The 12,179-nt window shown below is 39.2% G+C and overlaps 1 protein-coding gene across 2 annotated transcripts in view; it reads left to right on the forward strand.

Moving 5' to 3' along the window:
- Nucleotides 1-12,179, forward strand: part of LOC126482363 (histone-lysine N-methyltransferase 2D) — a 182,378-nt gene that overhangs the window by 772 nt on the left and 169,427 nt on the right. The gene's annotated exons all lie outside the window — the stretch shown is intronic.

Genomic DNA, 12,179 nt, shown 5'->3' on the forward strand with positions numbered 1-12,179 from the left:
TATGTCTGTAGATATTTTGATAGAATTTTTTTTATTTTAAAGATAATTGATTTATGATTACAATGGTATTCCGCTTTTGGACACATCTAAGTTCTTTTACTGCCTTCTTTTGAATTTTTTTTATAATTAAGAGATTTTTTTTTTTAAAAAAATGCCAATCCAGATTAGTTAAATTTTTTTCTGGTGATTACTTCCAAGTAGTGCTATATCCTCTGTAAAAGAGAGCTTCCACTTTTAAGTTGGACAACTTTTATTTTTAAAAATCTTTTTTTTTTTTTTAACTTTCAAGGGTAATGTATGTCTTCACTGAAGTTGTTTCCTGCTAATTTCTTTGTTACAATGTTGCAGTTATTTCTTATCACTTTCTAGGAGGCCACGGGGGAGGGGGGTCACTTGGAGCAGTGGGTATGTGCGTGTGCTGACATCAAGGCAGCAGGGTCTGTGTCCTAGGAAGGTGTGGAAAGTGTAAGGTGCGAGCAGGCAGAAGAGACTGACGATGAGTGTGTTCAGCTGCAGTGGCCGCGATGGTGTGTCAAGGCACTCAGAAGTGTGCTTGGGAACAGTGGGCAACAAGGGGAGAGGGAAGTGAGAAGCCAAAATGGACAGAATAGAAGGAAAAATAGAAGTCGGAAGCGGGACCTCAGTTACGGAAGAGTCACAGAATTGAAGCCATCAGGAGCAGAGGCCATGCCTGCCGTGTTAGCAGCTCAGGACTTGTCGAAACCCACCAGGGTGAAAGGGGTCCCCACAGTAGCCCAAAGTGTTCTGTGGGTGGCGGTATAGCCGGTGCAAAGGAGCCATTGGTAACAATTGGTAGTAGAGGCTATAATGACCAGATAATATTAGGAAAATAAAGTTGATTTAAAATGGAAGTAGCAATGAAATCTCACATTTAGATTAGAATATTTATCATAAGGTTAATCGCAAATGGTAGTGATGTGTTTATTGCTGTAAAGAACTTGATATTATCTAGCATGGTTATCACAGAACTTGAATATGAATTAACGTGGGTTCAAGTTAAGCGTGAAAGTTTGTTCAGAAATGGTAATTGGATACCTTTATAGACTGTCTGGGTTGGAGCTTAGTGGTAAAGTGCTTCAGAGAAAACTTACCAAATGGTTCAAATGGCTCTGAGCACTATGGGACTCAACTTCTCAGGTCATTAGTCCCCTAGAACTTAGAACTACTTAAACCTAACTAACCTAAGGACATCACAAACATCCATGCCCGAGGCAGGATTCGAACCTGCGACCGTAGCGGTCTCGCGGTTCCAGACTGTAGCGCCTAGAACCGCACGGCCACTTCGGCCGGCTAAAACGTACCAGATATAAACTTCCCTGCTGATACTGCTATAGTGGGGGGCAACTTCAACTTGCCAGACCTAGATTGGGAGAGCCATGCTACCAAACCTTGTGCCAGAAACAGGGATTTGTGTGAAGTTATTTGGAATGTCTTGCCCGAAAATTACTTGAGCAGATAAAGAACCAAATCATGAAGGTAACATATTAGACCTCCTAGCAACAAACAGATTTGAACTTCTCAAATCAATTAATGTAGAGGACTGTGTCAGTGATCATAAGACTGTGATATCAGGCATTTTAAGAAAACTAGGAAGATACTTTTGCTTAGCGAGAGTTACAGGATACAAATAGTAGTTTCTGGTCAATCAGTACAAGATATTCAGTGATGAGGACGAAAATTCAAAAGCATCATTCAGTATGACAAGTAAGTTCCAAACCAGGTCTCAAGGGACGGATAAGACCCAACATGGTTTAAAAGCTGTGTTAGAAAACTGTTCTGTAAACAAAGAAAGCTTCATCCCGGATTCAAGAGACGTCAAAACCTAGCTGACACAAATAAGTTGAACAAAGCTAAAATGAGCATAAGGAGAGCACTGAGAGAAGTGTTCGGTGACTTTGAAATTAAAATTTTGTTGAGCAAAATCCCTAAGAGGTTTTGGTCTTAAGTACAATCAGTAAGCAGTTTGAAATCATCTGTTCATTCACTTGGCCCTTGCTGGCACCAAAATGGAAGATAGCAGAAAGAAAGCCAAAATACTGAATTCAGTTTTCCAAAATTATTTCACTGTGGAAAATCGTAACACAGGCCCTCCTTTCATTGTCGTACAAATGTCGAAGTGGCAGATATTGAGGCAACCAATCACGGAATAGAAAAGCAGCTACAATCGCTTAGTAGTGGAAGGGCATCAGGGCCAGGTGACATACCTATAAAATTCTACAAAGACTATGTGAATATAGATATATGTCATTGACATCAATGTGTTTTATAATTAACGAACATCTTTTATGCTCAAGAATTATGATGTTTTTGGAGAACAAAAATCTCCTGTACAAAAATCAACATGGATTCTGCAAACAGAAATCTTGTGAAACTGAACTCCCTCTATACCTCCATGAGTTCCATAGTGATGTAGACAGTGTCACTCATGTTGATGTCATGTTCCATGACTTAAGACCATCCTGCACTGCCGTTTAATGAAAAAAATATCAGCTTATCGAGTATTTGACCAGGTTTGCAACTAGATACAAGAGTCTCTTGCAGATAGAACTCGTCAATCTTAATGGGACAAAATTGAAAGATGTAAAGATAAATCCTAGATTATCCGTAGGAAGTGAGACTGTTACTGTTTAGTGTGAAGTCTCTTTGAGAAGTAATGAGACACTTTGTAAGAGTAACTTGTTACTAACAAAACAAGACTCAATTTTTTGTCCTTTGATGAATATGCACAGAAACTTTTCAAGAGCTCAGCACCAAGCAGATGAAAATAAACCTGAAATGGCTTAACAGCACCAAAAAGTGACCACAAAGTAACAGTCATACCCTGTGTCCATGTAGGGGAACAGCATGTGGCCTCTGAAAGCAATGTCAGAGCTGGCTGGGCATGGTGAGGGGCTTGTGGTGCAACTTCCAAGAGGGCACAATCCAGGGTCCAGAAGAACACACAACAGGATCATTGGCACAGGTTGAGATGATGAGACCGTTGGCAAGGCTGGCAACCACAACTGGAGTGGTTGTGTGAGCAGAGGCAGTGGCAAGTGGACCAACCACAGCAGAGCCGGCATTGAGCACACTGTCAAGATAGATGAGGTCAGCGTTGACAGCGCCGGCGACGTTAGGAGGGCCACCCAATACAGGGACAGCACTGAAAGGACTTATGAAGGGAATAATGTCACAGACATGCTCTTTGAGAGTTGCTTTCCATTAGATCATTATAAACGGGGTACTAGCAGTAATGGGCAGCGCAGGTGGCTGACTAGTAGGATAAGGATATCGTGTAGAACAAAGCGGGAGTTATATCAGAATGTTGGAAGTAGTCACAATCAAGCTACAGTAGCCCATTACAAACAGTATTGTAAGGTGCTTAAAAATGTTATTAGGAAGGCAAAGAGTATGTGGTATGCAAATAGAATAGCTAATTCACAGGATAAAATTAAAACCATATGGTCAGTTGTGAAGGAAGTGTCTGGTCAGCAGGTCAAGGTTGACGATGTAAAGTCAGTTCGCAGTAACAGTATTTCTGTTTCTGATATATGTGCATTATTTAACAATCATTTACTGAGCATTGCTGGTGAATTAAATAAAAATTTAGCTTCTACAGGAAATCGTATAACTTCCTTGGCAAATGCCTTTCCGAGATTGATGTCTGAAATAGGCCTACTCCTCTGTGATACAGACAAGAGGGAGATTGAGTCAATAATTAAATCACTGAAGACTAAGGACTCTCATGGTTATGATGGAGTGTCTAGCAAAATATTAAAGTACTGTACTGCACTTGTTAGCCCTGTATTTAGCCATATTTGTAATTTTTCCTTTAGGAATGGTCAGTTTCCTGAGTGATTCAAGTACTCAGTAGTAAAGCCACTTTATAAAAAGGGAGAAAGGGATGATGTAGATAATTTTAGACCCATTTCTATGCCATCAGTGTTTGCAAAAGTTATTGAAGAGGCTGTGTATGTAAGGGTAATTGATCATTTTATATCATACGATTTGCCATCAAACGTACAGTTCGGCTTTAGAAGTCGTTTAACAACTGAAAATGGTATATTCTCTTTTCTCTGTGAGGTACTGGATGGGCTAAACAAAAAGTTTCGAAGGCTTGGGGTATTTTTTGATTTAACCAAGGTGTTTGATTGTGTTGATAACAAAATACTGCTCCAGAAGTTTGACCATTACAGAATACGGGGAGTAGCTCACAATTGGTTCACCTCTTACTTTAGCAACAGGTAGCAAAAGGTCATTATTAACAATGTTCATAACGGGTGTGATTTGGGATCTGAGTGGGGGGTGCCCCAGGGATCAGTGTTGGGGCCACTCCTGTTCCTTATTTATATAAATGATATGCCCTCTAGTATTATGGGTAACTCTAAAATATTTTTGTTTGCTGATGACACTAGCTAGGTAGTAATGGATGTTGTGTGCAACATTGGCTCGGTTTCAAATAGTGCAGTGCATGACCTCAGTTCATGGCCTGTAGAAAATAAACTAACACTAAATCACAGTAAGACTCAGTTTTTACAGTTTCTAACACACAGTTCAACAAAACCTGACCTTTTAATTTCACAGAACGGGCATATGATTAGTGAAATTGAACAGTTCAAATGTCTAGGTGTTCAGATAGTTAACTGTCATGGAAAGCCCACGTTCAGGATCTTGTTCAAAGACGTAATACTGCCATTTTTAATATTCGAATGGTTTCAGAAGTGAGTGATACTTATACACAAAAATTAGTCTACTTTGCTTATTTTCATTCGCTTATGTCGTACAGTATTATATTTTGGGGTAACTCTTCCCATTTTACAAGGATATTTTTGGCTCAGAAACGGGCGGTTCGGGCAATAATTGGTGTGAGTTCACGAACCTCTTGTCGACCTCTGTTCATGTGTCTGGATATTTTGACATTGGCCTCTCAATATGTATATACCAATATTGTTTATTCCCAAAAATAAGCAGCTTTCACTCGGTGAATACTCGGCAGAAATCAAACCTGCATTTGGATCGGACTTCCTTAACTCTTGTGTAGAAAGGTGTGCAGTATAGTGCTGCATCCGTTTTCAATAAGCTACCACTCGAATTAAAAAATCTTAGCAGTAATCCAAGCGCTTTCAAATCGAAACGGAAGAGTTTCCTCGTGGGTCACTCTTTCTGTTCTGTCGAGGAGTTCCTTGAAAAATTAAGCTAACTCTTATTGTATTGCTGATAGCATTTACTTAACCTTATGGACTGACTTTTTTCAGGTTCATGAACATTTATTTTTGTCTGTTATTACTTTTATGTTGTAATTTCATGAACTGACACATTTCATGACCTTGGAGATTTGCTCCTCAATTTGGTCCTACGGAACTTGACGTGTAAATAAATAAATAAATAAAAACAGACAGACTTGTCAACCTGGCTGCGGCAGGGCTGGTAGTGTGAAGACCGATAACAGGAACAATGTCACCGCGTACAGGATTGTCGCTGACAGAAGGACAGGCAACAACTGGACTTTCAGCATTTTTGAGGTGGTCAGTGAGGGGTTATTGAATTTAGTGTGTTGTTGTGGTCTTCAGTCCTGAGACTGGTTTGATGCAGCTCTCCATGCTACTCTATCCTGTGCAAGCTTCTTCATCTCCCAGTACCTACTGCAAACTACATCCTTATGAATCTGCTTGGTGTAAACATCTCTTGGTCTCCGTCTACGATTCCTACCCTCCGCACTGCCCTCCAGTACTAAATTGGTGATCCCTTGATGCCGCAGAACATGTCCTACCAACCGATCCCTTCTTCTAGTCAAGTTGTGCCACAAACTCCTCTTCTCCCCAATCCTATTCAACACCTCCTCATTAGTTATGTGATCTACCCATCTAATCTTCAGCTTTCTTCTGTAGCACCACATTTCGAAAGCTTCTATTCTCTTCTTGTCCAAACTATTTATCGTCCATGTTTCACTTCCATACATGGCTACACTCCATACAAATACTTTCAGAGACGACTTCCTGACACTTAAATCTATATTCGATGTTAACAAATTTCTCTTCAGAAACGCTTTCCTTGCCATTGCCAGTCTACATTTTATATCCCCTCTACTTCGACCGTCATCAGTTATTTTGCTCTCCAAACAGCAATACTCTTTTACTACTTTAAGTGTCTCATTTCCTAATCTAATACCCTCAACATCACCCGACTTAATTCGACTATATTCCATTATCCTCGTTTTGCTTTTGTTGGTGTTCATCTTATATCCTCCCTTCAAGACACCATCCATTCCGTTCAACTGCTCTTCCAAGTTCTTTGCTGTGTCTGACAGAATTACAATGTCATCGGCGAACCTCACAGTTTTTATTTCTTCTCCATGGATTTTAATACCAACTCCGAATTTTTCTTTTGCTTCCTTCACTGCTTGCTCAATATACAGATTGAATAACATCGGGGAGAGGCTACAACCCTGTCTCACTCCTTCCCAACCACTGCTTCCCTTTCATGCCCCTCAACTCTTATAACTGCCATTTGGTTTCTATACAAATTGTAAATAGCCTTTCGCTCCCTATTTTTTACCCCTGCCACCTTCAGAATTAGAAAGAGAGTATTCCAGTCAACATTGTCAAAAGCTTTCTCTAAGTCTACAAATGCTAGAAACGTAGGTTTGCCTTTCCTTAATCTAGCTTCTAAGATAAGCAGTAGGGTCAGTATTGCGTCACGTGTTCCAATATTTGTACGGAATCCAAACTGATCTTCCCCAAGTTCGGCTTCTACTAGTTTTTCCATTGGTCTGTAAAGAATTCGCGTTAGTATTTTGCAGCCGTGACTTATTAAACTGATAGTTCGGTAATTTTCACATCTGTCAACACCTGCTTTCTTTGTGATTGGGATTATTATATTCTTCTTGAAGTCCGAGAGTATTTTGCCTGTCTCATACATCTTGCTCACCAGATGGTAGAGTTTTGTCTGGCTCTCCCAAGGCCGTCAGTAGTTCTAATGGAATGTTATCTAGTCCCGGGTCCTTGCTTCGACTCAGGTCTTTCAGTGCTCTGTCGAACTCTTCACGCAGTATCATATCTCCCATTTAGCATATGTTAACATTAAGGAGTAAGTAAGATACACATTTTTTTTGTTTTCTGCGAAAAAATTCCTGCTCCGAGATACAGGCCTCCAAAGATGACACTGCGAACACCATTTAGAAGATGTGAATATTGGAAAATTTTTTAAAATGCTGTATGTCTGTAACATTTCTAGATATTTTGTTAAGAGGGTTTTTTTTGAAAGATAATTGCTTTATGATTACTGCGGTATCGTCTGTTTGGACATATCTAAGTTCTTTTAGTGTCTTCTTTTGAATTTTTATGATTTAGGGAAATTTTATTTTATTTTCAAAATGCCAATCCAGGTAAGTTTGATTTTTTTCTGTTGATTACTACCAAGTTGTACCATATTCTCAGTAAAGGAGAGCTTCCACTTTTAAGTTGGACAGGTTTTATTTAAAAAATCTTTTTTTTTTGATAATGTGTGTCTTCACTGAAGTTGTTTCCTACTAAATTCTTTGTTACAGTGTTGCAGATATTTCTTACACTTCATTGTAGTTTCTTTGTCGTGGACAACCGGGAGATCCGGGAAAAATCCGGAATTTTTTTCATCCGGGAGAAAACCGGGAAAAACTCGGGATATTTTTAGAACTCCAGGAATTTTTCATTGTTTTTGTTTTCAGTTAAATTTTTTTATTTTTGTCTGGTAAGAACTGATATTCTAACAAAGGATATTATTATATCTCGCTACTGCAGAATAATACTTAAATAATAGAACATAAACGAGAGAAAAAAAACGAAAATAAATTGCAAAGGAAAGGCGCCATTTACAACAACGACACACATTGTTCATGCAAGCGTCTGCCAATTGAAAAGGTGTCAAAGGCTTTAGTGAGACTATGCAGTGCTTCATAACAACAAATTGCCTCCAATGAGCGTGAAGTCGCAACTGTTTACATTCGATTTGTTTTAGCAGTTACGAGCGGGCTCATGCGCATGCGCAGTTGTGGGTCACGTTTGAGTAGTAGCACAGTGTAACTAGACTGTGGTAGTAGATTCTCCCGCCTCTGGAAACGGGAATGTGGCTGTTGACTGTGCAAGCAGTCGCAGCAAGCAGCTAGATGCTATTTGGAAAATTGGGCGCCAAATTCATATTCTTGAGGAAAACAACTTGTTTCACAAAGCACCTAGCATCCAACGCACGTTTGCCTATCGATTATTCATATCATTATGAAACGCTTCTCTGTTGGTTTTTGAACACATTTTAAGTTGATTTCTGAATGAATCATAAGCTGACTTTTGAATGCATGCATAGTGTACGTGATGTCTGTCAGGAGAATCCTCGTCGCTTCTACAAATAAACTTTCCGCAGTCTAAAGGGGACGGGGCTGTACGAGCTGAGGGAGTAAAGCCGAAAGGATGAATGCCAATCGCTGTCTGATTATTTGGTTGATTGGGTTTGCGAATGATCAGCGTTGTTATAATTACTAGCGAAATCCACAGATTCAGACTACCAGAGTGGAAATAAACGACTGACAGGAATAACAGCTGAGAAAGATTACGTATTATCTTCTCGGTGTATCCAAGAAAGGAAAATTTTGACGGAAAATTTTTGGCCAGTTCGCTACTCTAGTAAGGACCAGTAGTACAGTCTCCGGCTAGCAGCCGCGTGAGTTCTATTCTGGAAGTAAAGCGGAAAACGTGTTGTTCGAACACGTAATAACGCCTAACCGGAAAATAATCGCGGGGTAACGAAACCTGTGATTCTGGCAGTGTTAGTGAAGTTAATCGACGAACAAATTTTGACAGTGGCAGCAATAGCTACAGAATTGGTGATGACAAGATTGTTTGTTAGAACGAGGAACGAGAAGAAACGGGGACATCACACAAATTATGGAAGAATAAAACGATTCCAAATTTGTATAAAAATTTCGTAATACTACTTTCCGATCTCATGCTTGAGAAGCTGGTGCGTATGAATGACATGTGAAACTATTTCCTAACACAAAGCTTTTTGCTTGTAGTAGGCCTAATAGGCATTTGATATTGGTACCTATTGGATTATATTCTGCCGTGTTCTAAAAATGCCCATTTGTGCCAAAACAGTCTCGTTTATTTGGTGTGTTACAAAATTGCTGCCATATTAGAAAGGCCTGTTTTGTTTTATCTAGCAGACAGTGACAAAATAGACGTAATCAGATCGAGAAACCACACCAGTCTTGGATATTAACAGCCTTTTCAGTATTAGATAACGACATTTCGATTTTTCATGTAGCAAAACGTTTGACGAACGTTGATTAGGTAATAGATTCTTCCGCAGAAAGGAAAGCACGACATGTAAAGCTGTAGCAAGATTAGAGAGAAAAAAATGCTAGGAGATAAGGTTTGAAGAAATGTGTAATTTCTTGCTTATCTCTTGTCAGTATTGGTTTTATATATCCTATATTTAATTTTATGTCACGCAAAACAGCAAATTATTAGCTATTAGGCAATAAAGAGTTCAGATTTTCTGAAGAGTTCTTGTTCTCTCGATTACAAATAATTGTGAGATTTTTTGAAAGAGGGGCAACAATTGTGAGATTTTTTGAAAGAGGGGCAGGATGTCAAACCGGCCGATTGGGAGCAGGAGAGGCACCACAGGACATTTCAATTTCCACTCTCCTGAATATAGTTTGGACGTGCGGTAGAAAAATGCTTTATGAAGAGGCGTGGCACTGCACTTTGACATACGTAAGACCAAATAATATTTCTTACATTTCCTCGAATACATATGTTTTATGTTTCAGAAAGACGTGCGCTCCAAGATGAACATATTTTCAAAATTCGATTTTTTTAAAATATTGACCCGGTTCGCAAATTTCGTAGATCCGGGGCTGATGCGCAGAGCAGTCTGAGCTATAGTGCGTAGTCTCTACGTGATTCGTGTTTACATTTAGTGATTTTGCTGTTTCCCTTCGTTTACTCTCTCGTCAAATGAAAACAAAACGGATATCTGTGGCCGGGAACTATCAAGTGAATTAAAACACATTCACATAATTACGGAAGGCTGAAATATGTCATTAGTTTAAGATTTTATTTTATCTCCACCTTTCTGAGTCAAGCATTAATCGCCTTGCGGAACAATGAAGTTATTTTTGTCTGTTTGCTAAAGAAATTAGGCTTTTATTAACCTTTTCCGCAGAGGCAGTCAATGTATTTGAAACGATATGTTTAATTCCACAGTACTGGCTAGTTTCAACTGTTCGCTGCATTTCAAGTGCACGTTTTCATTTTCTAGCACGTATGGCGTTATGCCATAATAAAGACCCAAACATGATATAATACAGTACCGGTGCTCCAAGAAAATTTACAACCCTGAAAACCACACTTAATATCAGGTCGAGGTCTATTTCATTGGGAATTTGGACATACGAATGTGCCCTTAAAGTATGCACTTTAAATGTGCACATTTTAATATGGTTCACGAAATTCCGATGCTCTTGCAGTATCCTCTGATGTCTTCTTTCTTTTATGACATAATGTATGATCTTTCAATGTTTTACACGTACGTACATACGGACTTCCTACGTCATGATAGCTACCCAAGCGCGGTGTGGCCTGTTATCTGCGCTCTCTGGCAACTGCTGAAACGAACTTATTTCTGACAGGTCGCGGGAAAATATTGCGAATGGTGGTTTGAAAAGCGTTACTTTCAAAGTAAATATCCTTTTACGTAAGTTGAGCTATGTGCAAGAATATACCATGAATTCATTAAATCACAGAGCGTTTGACTCATTTAAAAATCAAACCTTTGATGACGAGCCAGTTAGAAGAATTTCGAACCCTGAAGATCAGACATTTATGTCGTCATTAAAAATGTTACTTGCACGTTTGTGTGATGTATCTTAAGTGTAATACGCGCAAAAAAGATCAACAGGATGTGCGAAAGCTTAGCTCCTCTTGTAGCTTGAGACCAATATTATATGTGAAAGCTTTGCTTTTCTTGTAGCAACACGATGTATATTAATTGAAACTCTTAACTTTCCCTGTTTGTGTGTTCGTGCTACTTAACAGTGATGTTGCTGTTGGCTGACATCACGTGTCCTATGCTCTGAATATCCGCTGTCATCGGCTGGTGAGATCACGTGACATGAGCTACGAACGTCTTACAAAAGCTCTTCGAAATCTCGATTTCCATGATTCGGAAAGTAACTTGCGGTGTTTGGTGGAATTCAAATGTGTGCTGTCGTAATATGAAAATACGCAGCGTACATGTTGCTGCACATCAAAGATATTTCCAAAACGTGTCTTTTTTTCCCTGAGTTTCGTTTCCTAAAGTGCCGGGAAATTGTACGCTCGGTATAAAACCATAACCATTCAAAGGATCGATAAGGGAAAATGAGGTTGCTAAGAAATCTGAGACCTCCAGTGAGTTCTGTGTTTTCATTAGAAATTTGCCAGTTGACACAGCTGCAGAGAGTTTTGTGAAAAGGATTATTTGAATTGTCTTCTGACTGGAGCCAAAGGAGAGTGAGTGTGCTGACTATTTGCGTATCTTGGGAATAAAGACTCTGTTTCAAAGTGAAGATGTTTCCAGTGACGACTTTGTGTTCTAAATGTTTTGACAGAATAACAACAATGATAGTATCTGAACAAGGTGAAGCCTCCCATGGTGCAGATGATGTAGATTTTGCATCAGTAGAGGAAGAATTAAATATCCTGAATCAGTGAACTACAGAGTTAGGTGTGTTGGTCCTGTTAAGAAATCTTGGTCAGTGAAGTCTAGTCATAAGCTCTATGCATCAAGAAAATGCAGAGAAATTACTAAAGCTATGGATGAATACACTACAGCAAAACTGACCACACTCTCCAAAGTAGGAATTCCATCCTCAGAAGAAAATGAACCAAAGCGCTTTTGCACCTCTTGCCAGGAATTTTTCAGAAATATCAATTCAGCTGTTGAATATTGTGCATCCCACACTGAAAAGGTGCAAGTTTTAACTATTATTCCCGACACATTTTCAAAGAAAACAATTTTGAACCACGTTCCATCAGTATCAAACTACATGGCAGACAGATCTAGAAATGTAAGGTCTGTAAAAGGAGCCTTCTAATACCAGATCCCTATTATGGTCATCCTGTAGAAGCAGCTCAAGTTCAAATAATGCAGTCATTTTAGGT

Source organism: Schistocerca serialis, chromosome 5, assembly GCF_023864345.2.
Source record: "Schistocerca serialis cubense isolate TAMUIC-IGC-003099 chromosome 5, iqSchSeri2.2, whole genome shotgun sequence".
Classification (NCBI taxonomy): domain Eukaryota; kingdom Metazoa; phylum Arthropoda; class Insecta; order Orthoptera; family Acrididae; genus Schistocerca; species Schistocerca serialis.